This window comes from Sorex fumeus, unplaced genomic scaffold (assembly GCF_029834395.1).
Source record: "Sorex fumeus unplaced genomic scaffold, SorFum_2.1 ptg000035l, whole genome shotgun sequence".
Taxonomy (NCBI): Eukaryota; Metazoa; Chordata; class Mammalia; order Eulipotyphla; family Soricidae; genus Sorex; species Sorex fumeus.
Genome location: NW_026606092.1, coordinates 3,785,579 through 3,797,485, shown reverse-complemented (window position 1 = coordinate 3,797,485; position 11,907 = coordinate 3,785,579). Strand labels below are relative to the sequence as shown.

General features: G+C 40.5%; 1 pseudogene; it reads left to right on the top strand.

Moving 5' to 3' along the window:
• Positions 1-9,452: 9,452 nt before the first annotated feature.
• Positions 9,453-11,907, top strand: part of LOC130026835 (proteasome subunit alpha type-3-like) — a 70,233-nt pseudogene continuing 67,778 nt past the window's right edge.

Genomic DNA, 11,907 nt, shown 5'->3' with positions numbered 1-11,907 from the left:
AAGTTAGTGGTATCTTCAAAGATGTCACGCCACTGGCCGAGCAAGTGAAAACAGAGATAGACAAGTGGGACTATCTTAAACTAAGAAGCTTCTGCACCTCAAAAGAAAAAGTGACCAAAATACAAAGACAGCCTACAGAATGGGAAAGAATATTCACGAAATACACATCCGACAAGGGGTTGATATCAAGGATATACAAGGTACTGGTTAAAATACACAAGAAGAAATCACCCAACCCCATCAAAAAATGGGGCGAGGAAATGAACAGAAACTTTCGCAAAGAAGAAATCTGAATGGCAAAAAGGCACATGAGAAAATTCTCTACATCACTAATCATCAGAGAGATGCAGATCAAAACAACAATGAGATATCATTTCACACCACAGAGACTGGCCCACATCCACAAGAACAAAAGCAACAGGTGCTGGCGCGAATGTGGTGAGAAAGGGATCCTCCTTCACTGCTGGTGGGAATGCAGGCTGGTCCAACCCTTTTGGAAAACAGTATGGACGATTCTCAAAAAATTAGAATTTGATCTCCCATTTAACCCAGCTATAGCACTCCTGGGAATATATCCCAGAGAGGCAAAAAGGTATAGTCAAAGTGACATCTGCAATTGTTTGTTCATTGCAGCACTCTTTACAATAGCCAGAATCTGGAAAAAACGTCAGTGCCCGAGAACAGATGACTGGTTAAAGAAACTTTGGTACATTTACACAATGGAGTACTATGTAGCTTTTAGAAAAGATGAAGTTATGACATTTACATACAAGTGGTACTACATGGAAAGTATCATGTTAAGCGAAATGAGTCAGAAAGAGTGGGATAGACACAGAAATATTGCATTCATCTGGGGAACATAAAGCAACAAAACGGGAGACTAACACCCAGGAATGGCTCAGATTAGTACCAGGAATTTTGCTCCATGACTTGAAGGCCAGCCACATGTGTTAGGTGAAAAGGAAGCTCAGATAGAGAAGAGAGCACCAAATAAAGGGTGTTTTGAAGACCCTCCCAGGGTGGGAGAGACATGCTAAAAGTAGTCTATAGACCAAACATGATTGCCACTCAATGCCTCTCTGGCAAAACACAGTACCCAAAAGAAGAGAGAGAGAACAAGGGGGAATGCCCTGCCACAGCGACAGGGTGGGACGGGGGTGAGGGGGATGGGGGGTGGGAGGGATGCTAGGACCCGTGGTGGGGGAGGATGGGCACTGGTGGAGGGATGGGTACTTGATCATTGTATAACTGAAACCCAAGCACAAAAATTTATAAGTCTATAAATGTACTTCATGGTGTTTCACTAATAAAAAAAAAGATTAAATAAAAAAATAAAAAATAAATAAAAAAATTTAAAAAAAAGAAAAGAAAAGATGAAGTCATAAAATTTACATACAAGTGGTTCTACATGGATAGTATCATGCTAAGTGAAATGAGCCAGAAAAAGAGGGACTGCACTCATCTGGGGAATATAAAATAACAGAATGGGTGTCGAACACCCAAGACTAGTTGAGATAAATACCCGGAGTTCTGCTCTAGAGTTTGGAAGCCAGTCTCACATGCTTGGGGAAAAGGCATCTCAGATAGAGAAGGGAACACCAAGTAAATGATGTTGGAGGACTTGCTCAGATTGCGAGATGCGTACTGAATATAGACTATATACTGAATACGATAGACACTCAATACCTCTAATGCCAACTATAAGACCCTAAAGGAAAGAGTGAGAAAAAGGGAAATCCTTGCCACAGAGGCAGTGTGGTTTGGGGGGATGGGGTGGTGTTGGGAAGGCTACTAGGATCATTGGTGTGGAAACTGTCCACTGGTGAAGGGATGGGTACTCAATCATTGTATAACTGAATCCCAAGCACAAATGTTTTTTTTTTGCCTCTTTGGAAATAACTTTATTTTTTTTCCTTTTTTTATTAGTGAAACACCATGAGGTACAGTTATAGACTTACAAATTTTGTGCTTGGGTTTCAGTTATACAATGATCAAGTACCCATCCCTCCACCAGTGCACAAATGTTTTTAAGTCTACAACTGTACCTCATGGTGTTTTACTAATAAAAAAAATAAAAAATAAAAAGTAATAATTCAGTTTCTAAAAATAAAAATAAGTTGTTTATTTATTTAACTGTTGATATTTCTGTAAACCTATGTTTAAATAATCTCTTCCTTTTGGGGGAACATTTAAAAAGACTGAAAATGATGATGCCAGGTTTCCTTCTGAAAGAGGGTAACAGATCTGTAAGTGATTTTTAAATTTTTAAATTTTATTGTCCCCCTTCTCTTACTGAATCACTGGGATATACACAGCTACAAAATAGTTTATAACTTGGTTTCAGTCATATAATGTTACAACACCTATTCCTTTACCAGTGTACATTTCCTACCAGCAATGTCCCCAGTTTCACTCTTGCCATTCCCTCTCCAAACTTGCCTCTGTTGCAGACACTTTCCTTCTCTCTCCTTCCTCTCTCTCTTCTCTCTCTTCCTTCTTTCTCTCCCTCCTCCTTTCCTTCTCTTTCTCCCTCTCTGTCTCCCTCCCTCCCTTCCTCCATCCTTGCATTGAGGTTTGCAATACTGATACTGAAACGTTATCATATATATCATTTTATCCTTCAGCACTCAGTTCTTGTTCAGAATGATCATTTCCAATTATAATTTTCATAATAGTCCCTTCTCTTTCCTAACTGGACATCATCCTGACTTCACCCTGAATCAGTCTTTCTGGCCATGGTTTCTACTGTCTTTGGGTATTAGTCCCAAAATATTTTTATAGTTAAACTACAACGCATATTAATGAGAAAAAGAAATAACGTTTAGATGAGACTTAGATCATATATCTATAAATTATCCAGCACAAAGTTATTACTCTGGTATAATTAATATTTTCCCCATGGTATAAATGGCCAGGATACTCTCCAGAGACATTAATGTGGCCCATGTGGGAAGTATTTGCATTTTTATACTCCCTTAGGTTTCTTAGGAATACACATCTTTTCTATATACTTATTATCTGTCATACTCATTAGTGATGCACTTTTTTATGTATTCACCACTTTTTGCAATTTTGAATAAAGGGAACTGACATTGCATTGCCATTCCTCTGATGAAGGTAATTAAGAGAATGCTAGTGGTGGAAAGGTGCAATGGTGGTAGGATTGGTGTTGGAATACTAAATGTAATATATAATCGTGAACAACTTAATAAAAGTATTTATTTAAAGGATGAACAAAACTTCACCAAAGAAGCCATACAAATTATGAAGAGGGACATGGAAATAGTGCTCTGTCATGTATTATCAAGGAAATGAAATTTAGACAATAATGAGAAATAACTCAATGAGAAAGTAGAGACATTAAAACATACCAGGAACAAGTGTTTGTTAGAGGTGAGGATAACAAAAAAATATTAATTTTTAAACTGTTACTTTCAACGTAATTTGGTCCAGCTAACTGTGTAAATGGGAAAAATGTTCTATAATTATCAAAATATTAAAAGTGGATCAAACATATGATCCAGGAATTCCAATATATAAAATGTTAATTAAAAATCATACGCACACCTAGATATACTGCAACACTATTTACAAAAGCCAAGTTATGGAAACAACCCAAACACAAGCAATACTACCTAGCCATGAGCAAAATGAAATCAGTCTTTTGTCACAAAGTGGTTGGACCTGGAGGAGTACATGATAAATCAAATAAGTCAAAGGAGAAAGACAAATATCAGACGACCTGACTCATATATCCTCAGATGATTCTTTGGATATAGAGAATCCAGACCGAAAAATAGACAAAAGTCAAATAAAATCTCATGAACACATATAGCAGAATTGAGATTAGTAGAAGAGAAGAAGCAGAGGAGGAGATCTATAAGAGGTCATGGAACCCATTGAACTGTGGTACATACTGGTGCTTTGTCCATGCTTATAGTATGGTAACAGTCTTTAAAGAAGCGTAAATGTGTTCTTAAACACAGCAATATAAGCTAATGAAATCTCAAAGTTCTTTTTTTAAGTTTATTACTGAGATTTATTTCCCAACATTATTTACCAACATATTTACAGATTACTTTCATCCGAACACTTCGGATAAATCCTTTTATAATCCACAATCATATTTAAGGCCATGAAAATCCATTTAATGGTATCTATGCACCCCACATTAATATGTCATCTAATTGGAAACTCATATATTTGAGTCCCTCAGAATACTTTTAGACGAATAAGCCAGTTATATTTATAACAACTTAACAGTCTTAAAATATTTAACACCTACCTTTAGTTGCCATATACTGAGTTATTTCTGTACATGTTCTCAACGCAGTGCTAAGTATTTAACAGATGGTGTCTCACTTAATTTTTACATCCAACATATTAAGTTGAGTATTATTCTATCTCTACATAAGAGGAAACTAAGACTGAGAGAGATTTTTTTTTTATTTGAAGGAACAAAACCAAGAAAGGTTTAAAACCTTTCCCTACTTACTAACTAGTAGGATCCAAATCAAACAACCAGACTTCAGGGCTCCTACATCCCATCCTGGTACCTAGACCTTAGTTATCAGATAAGGTCTCTGTTCTCTAGGAAGAGAAATAGGCTTCCTACCCAAATAATTATACTTTAAAGTAAAAGAAAATTTGGTGTATAGTAAGCCCAAATCAAGTGAAAGGAAAGTTCATGTAAATATAGCTTGCTTTAAGATGAGGGAACCAGGAACAAACCTATCTCTTTGGAATAGACTGTAAAGAAGTGAATGGTAAGTAGTATAGGAATATAATAGCTACTATTATGTTTTCTATATATTCATACACATAGTAAAAGACACATTATCTTGGTTATCTTCCTTGGTATTCATAATAACTATACAAGTATTACTCCATCATTGCACAAAACCAAGTCAACCAGTTGGCTTAACTCAAATTTTAATCCAGAATCCCTGAATGATAACCTGTCTTATTTTTTAATCTACCTTAAATAGGTGTGTTTGTTACTAGAAGCCAAACCCCAGCCTCATGCATGTAAGACTTGTTCCTTATTATTGAGTCATATGACTAAGTTTCTTTTTGATGTCAGGGGGACAGAGGCAAGGTATGTTGCTTAATTTCCTCTTAATTTTTCAAAGGGAGAACAATTCTCACACAAAGAAGTCTTACTGACTTGTTAAGCAAATAAGGAACAGAGAAAAGGAATCAATAGAATCCAAACTTTCCTGTTTCTGGTACAGTCCAAGAAGTATGTCTTGCAAAACTTCAATTTCAAGCAGAAGAAGAAACTTCCATTTTTTTAAATTTCTCTTTATTCCTTCTTCCCTACACACCTCCATTATCTTACCTTTGTTTTTTACTCTAATTATTCAGAACTTTCCTATGCTAGATAACCAAGTTGGGAAAGGAGAGTATAATTAAATGTTTATTATCATTTTGTTTCATGCAAGGCAGAAACTGTTGTAGTGAATTAAGGAGGCTAGTCCAGTAAGCCTGAGTTTTTTTTTTTAATTTTATTGAATTACTGTGAGGTAGTTATAAACTTTCGTGTTTGGGTTACAATTACACAATGATCAAACACTCATCCCTCCACCAGTGCACATTCCCCACCACCAATATACCCAGTATAAACCCCATTTCCCACCCTCCCTCTGTCTCCATTACAGATATGATTCCCCATAATCTCTCTCTACTTTTGGGCATTATGTTTTGCAATACAGACCCTGAGAAGTTATCATGTTTGGTCCCTTATCTACTTTCTGCACACATCTCCCATCCTGACTGATTCCTCCAGCCATCTTTTTCTTAGTGATCCCTTCTCTATTACAGCTGCCTTCTCCCATTTCAGTAAGCCTGAGTTCTTCCTCAGCTCAGCCACTTACTAGTTGTGAAATATGAGCAATTTGTTTTATTTTTTGTGTGTGTAAGTTTCATTTCTCCAGATGTGAACAATGACAGAAACACCACAACAGGTTAAGGGGATAAAAAAGTAAAGGCCCTCCCGTAGATCATCGATTTGCTCAAGCGGGCCCAGTAACGTCTCCATTGGAGACTTTGTTGTTACTGTGTTTGGCATATTGAATACATCACGGGGAGCTTGCCAGGCTCTGCCGTGCGGGCGAGGTACTCTCGGTAGCTTGCCGGGCTCTCCGAGAGGGGCGGAGGAATCGAACTCGGGTCGGCCATGTTGACTGCGTGCAAGGTAAACGCCCTACCGCTGTGCTATCGCTCCAGCCCTGGTTAAGGGGATAAAAGGAAATAATAAAGTTGTTGCACAGACCCTGAAATGTGAGTGAATTATAATAGTTATTGTATTTTATATACTTGTAGTTTATATTTTCTTTCTAAAGTGAAGAAAGTGCAGCACTGACTTACCTTTCAAAAATAAAAATAAAGGAATTAATTGGCAAAGATAATCTTTAGGAAAGATATCCTCCCCTCAGAGCAAGCAGAAAATCCTTCAGAATTCTCTAACTTGGCTGGAGCGATAGCACAGCGGGTAGGGCATTCGCCTTACAAGCGGCCAACATGGCCGACCCGAGTTCGATTCCTCCGCCCCTCTCGGAGAGCCCGGCAAGCTACCGAGAGTATCTCGCCCACACGACAGAGCCTGGCAAGCTCCCTGTGATGTATTTGATATGCCAGACACAATAACAACAAAGTCTCCAGTGGAGACGTTACTGGGCCCGCTCGAGCAAATCAACGATCAACGGGAGGGCCTTTACTTTACTTTACTTTACTTTTACTTTATATAGAGTCATCCTCAGCTCAGTGAGTAAAGATATGGCTGACTACACAAGTTTCTGTGGCTAGATATCTTTCTAAAATTTGCCTTTTAGCAAATTTAGGTATTATAAACATTCCTCACAATTGCTAAGTATCTTTGAAGATATTTGGGATGCAAATATATAACTCTTCAAGTAAGAAGAAAATAGACTGAAGACGAACACAAGAAGAGGAAGATTATGATAGGTAAGCAGATGTGAACTTGTTGAGAGTAGAAAAGCAACCACCATGTTGCTAACCACATGTTATATCATGTTGATAACCACAGTACAGTGTCGGGAATAATTTCAGTTACTCAAAAATAGCTAGTCTATATTATTGTTTTCTTCCATACATCTTAACTTCTATTACAGTATTACTGTCTTTACAGTAGAAACTTCCAGTTTATTTTGTAGATACAGAAAGCCAAGAATGATTTTATTAGACAATAATGTATTATTTAAAAAGAGAAATGTTTGGGGCCAGAGAGACAGTAGAGGGGATAGAGTGTTTGCCACCAGCGTGAAATAGGTATCAGTCACCACATAAGTCTCTAGAGCACTACCAGGCATGATCCCTGAGCACAGCCATGCAAAAACCCAAGACCAATAAAAAGTGCGCAACTGAGCTCATAGTCTAGGACAAACTCAGAAATTAGCTATTTTCATGTGGATGTCTCCAGAAAAAAAAAATTGTGAATAAAAGTGGAAGTGAAAGCAACCACAAAAGACCTTTTTGTATTTCAGGTTCACAACTCAGGAATAAGACTCTGAACAAACAGCAGTCCTTATTTAGTCCCTTTGCCCTCCCATAAGGAGGGCTCAAAGCCAAAGTGTATATTCCATTGTAAAAGGAATAATGCATGTCTACAAATAAACATTTATAGGGAAATGTACTAATGTGGAGATTAGGAAAGGTATATTAAAATTTCAATAGCACTTACCATTAATAAAACATTCTTTGGAAGAGAAATAAGCTAGTGTATTGTGCAAAATGGTGATGTGAGTTGAGGGGGATGGGTAACTCTAAGAACTGCTAGCCAACACATGGAGTTACTTAAGGTCATCTTTGCTTTTTGTCAGAATAATGCAGTATCTTTCAGTTTTCTTCTCACTTAGACTCTTCTAAATGCAATTTGCCCAGGAACAGAAAGTGGAGCTGTAATTCATACGTGTGCTTCCAAATACAGAAGAGGCAAGTTCACACGCCTAAGTTGGCAGCTGTTGAGCTCTCAGGCTGAATTTAGCCGTAAAGCACGCGCTGTCTGGACAGGGTTCACTAATTTCTCCAGCATGTCTTTTTCAATCCTCATTGTAGGAGACTATATTCCTCTGAGGCGCTCTAATTGGATCCCGGAAAGGAAGTGGGCGAGAAATGTTTATTTTGTTTATTTACCAGTTCCCGCCCTGCCTCTTAATCAGGCCACGTAGAACTCATTTTCGGGGGGGGGGGGGGGGTACGTGTGTGTTATTTTAATATCCGTGGTGGAGACTTCAAAACTCCCTCCCTAGTCCCACTAGGTCCCAACTGCCCTGCCTGAGCAGCCTGCATGCAAACCGGTTTTTTTCTTTCTTTTTTCGTGTGTGTGTGTGTGTGTGTGTGTGTATGTATGTGTGTGTGTGTGTATGTAAGTAAAGGAGAAGAGCTGGAGAAGTGCACAGTCCCTGAGCAGCCACTCCCTACGGAGCAGGTGGCTGACACACCAGTCGCTCCTCAGGCCGCCTGAACTACCCGGCTGGACGCGCCACCGGTTCTAAACTCAGCGCCACGCCATGCGGGGAAGGTCCCCCGAGCCCAGACAGGGTCCCGCTGGCAGCAGCTCTGGCGCGGGACTGGCCCCGCACCTTTCCATTGGCTCCCGCCAAGTTACCTGCAAACCTAGAAAGAAGAAAGACGATCCCCACCTCAGCTCTTTGGCCCCCACCTCTCAGTTTCTCCTAGCCCCGATCCACTGCCCATACACCACACCTCCCCCACTCCACCTGGGGCTGCAACAGGGCACTCCAGGGCGCCCGCGGGCTTTGGGGGTGGGGGGCCGCCGGGGAGCCGCGCACGGGGAACGCGTGGAGTTAAGAACCGGGAGCCTCGTAGGCCAAGGGGACGGCGGGAAAGACGGCGCAGACGGAAAGTCCGCGTGAGTCCCAGAGTGAATTTTGGTTAGCGTGCGGGGGACCCCTTCGAGCCTACCGCATGCGGGCACAGAGAAGAGCCCCCGAGGCCCCCGAGGCCGGCGTCTGCGCGCTCCCCCTGGAGCTCCACTTCGCAGACTTAGATCTATTAAACGCTCGCCTGCAAAGCGCGGGGGCGCGTCCGCCGGCATCTGTGCGTGGCTGGGTGTTAAGTTGTTTTTAACACCCGCCTGAGGCTTCGCGGGCAGCGCCGGGGCCAGGATCTCGCCCCCCCCCCCCCACCTCCCCTCGGAGTACTTACTCCACCTGATCGCGGGCACCCGGTGGGCGCCACGGCGCTCCCATGCCAGCCCGAGCCGCTGCGGATCCGCCGGGCTGTGCCCCGGAGAGTGGGTTGATTTATTTATTCCCGGTCCCTGATGAGTCTTGGCCTGCTGCAGCGGGAGGAGGAGGAGGCGCGGTCCCCCGAAGGTCGCGTCAGCGGTGGCCTTGGCGGGTGTGGCCCGGCAGGGCGAGGGCGGGCCCCGTAGCAGCCGCCGCCCTGGGACTCTAGGAGGCCTGAGCATGATCCAGGACAAAGCTGTGGCCACCTGGGAGATCAGTACTCACCAACTTGAGTTAAGTGAGACCCCTTCAAGGCCACTTGAGAGAATTGGCGTTTCAGTGTCTATGGTGCCAGGCATGTCCTCCTCGCTGTTTAGATACCTCTAGGAGCTGGACAACTTGTAAAAGAGGGAAGCTTGCAAGAGGAGAGTAGTTTACACTTATTTGTGGAATATAAAATAAGATAATATGAGACTAACACCCAAGGACGGTAGAGATAAGGGCCTGGAAACCTGCCTCATGATCTGGGAAAGAAGGCAGCTGGGATAAAGAAGGGATCGCTAAATCAATGTTGGCTGGAGGCATCACTTAGAATGGGAGATGTGTGCTGAAAGTAGATAAAGGACCAAACATGATGGTCTCTCAGTGTTTTTTGCAAACCGTAATGCCCCAAAGTGGAGAGAGAGTAAGAGGGAAATTGTCTACCATAGAGGTAGGATGAGGGGTGGGATGGGGGCCAGGGATATCAGGACATTGTAGCACTGCCCACTGTCTTTCCGTTGTTCATTGATTTGCTCTAGTGGGCACCAGTAACATCTCCATTGTAAGACATGTTGTTACTGTTTTTGACATATTGAATATGCCACAGGGAGCATGCAGGCTCTGCTGTGCAGGCAGGATACTCTGGGTAGCTTGCCTTGCTCTCTGAGAGGGACAAAGGAATCAAACCCAGGTCCACAGAGTGCAAGGCAAACATCCTGCCCACTGTGCTGTCACTCCAGCCCATAAAATACTGGAAAATGTATACTGGTGGAGGGACGGGTGTTCAGTCATTATGTGATTGAAACTCAAACATGAAAGCTTTGTATGTCATGATAATTTAATAAAAAAAATGAAAGAGTGTCATCTAGTACAGGGGTAAAGCATTAGGTTATTTTGCAATGGAGACATTTAGGGGGTGAATGAGATATGGGGTATATGAAAACAATTTATATAAACTTTACATAAACTGGTACTTCAGGTTTACTCTGAGGTCATTTCAGGAAGTAAGGGGGGAGCTTCAGGGCAGGGAAACTTCAGCACTGTTAGAGCTCCAACCATGTTGGTTTTTGCAAGACAAGCTCCTTAAAATCAACCCTTAAATGTGGTTAGGGAACTCAGTTGAGTCTGGAAGAGAAATTGTTTGGTGGCATTTGGTGGACTTGCTCAGGAGCCAAGCCTGCCTGGCTAGTTCCTGATGTTCCTGAATAGAACACAAACTCCCACCAAAGCATGCAGTTGGTTTCTCACAAAAGCTTGTTTTAGAGGGAAGAGTTCGGCAATGTAAGAAACTAGACTCACAATCAATTCACTCTAAAAGAAAAATAAAATTTTCTCCAGGAGGATATGATGAAATGGAAGAATTTGAAAACAGGAGGGGAAAAACACAAACAAATTATTTGATATTTCAATTTGTGGTTTCTCAAACTATTCAATTTTTCAAAATAAAATTTATGTTAGGAATGCTAGGGATAATGATTATTTTTCTGTGATTTGATTTCTTCCTCTTTTTCTTTTTTACTCCTGGAGCATAATTCTTGAGAAAGAGTATGAACTGGAAGTAAATATTTAGACAATATTAAATATTATAATAAAATATTTATATAATACTAAATATGCATGTGTCTTTAAAGTTGAATTACTATTTAGAGTAAAAGTAAGTATGCAGAAGAATAGGGTTGTATATGGAAATTTTTATTCCAATTGTTCTGCCAATTTGCTGATGCTTTCATATAATATAATATATTATATTTCATATGCTTTCATATAATAACAATTATATTTATGCATTAGGTATTTATTGGACTCTAAGTGCTTACATGAGTTACTTCAATTATTAAAATAACCCTGTTATATGAGTACTAAGATTATACGCATTTTATTCACAAACTTGAAAACAAATGAGTTTACTTGGTTAAATTACATTCCATTGTCTTTGTCATAGTTTTTTTTTCTTTGTTTTTGTGGGCTTGAAAAAAACATGAATTTTAGTTTGGGAGATACAGAGTATTAATAAAACCAATCTTAAGTGTCTATCATAAGATTTAAGTGAGAAGCAGGAGCCATGATACAGTGAACCTGGCATTTGTCTTGGAGGAGGTTTCAGTGTTTCTATCTCTAGCATTGTTATGTCCCCTGGGCCCTACTAGGAATAATCCCTGAGCACTGCAGAGTGTAGTTCAAAACACAAAACAAGACATTTGAGTGAGATATTTGAAATGTAGATAATATATGATGATAAACAGTGGCTGTTATTAAGTTCTGAAATTTTGAAAATATCACAGAAAAGACTAATTTGAAAGCTATTGCAGACAATCTAAAAAGGACTTCCAATTTTGTGTGTGTGTGAAGCAAGATAGTTTTTATTGAATGGAGCTAATTAGAAATATGTGAGGAGGGGTGCTGGTTTGTGTAAAAGAGAGAACACTGGACTTGA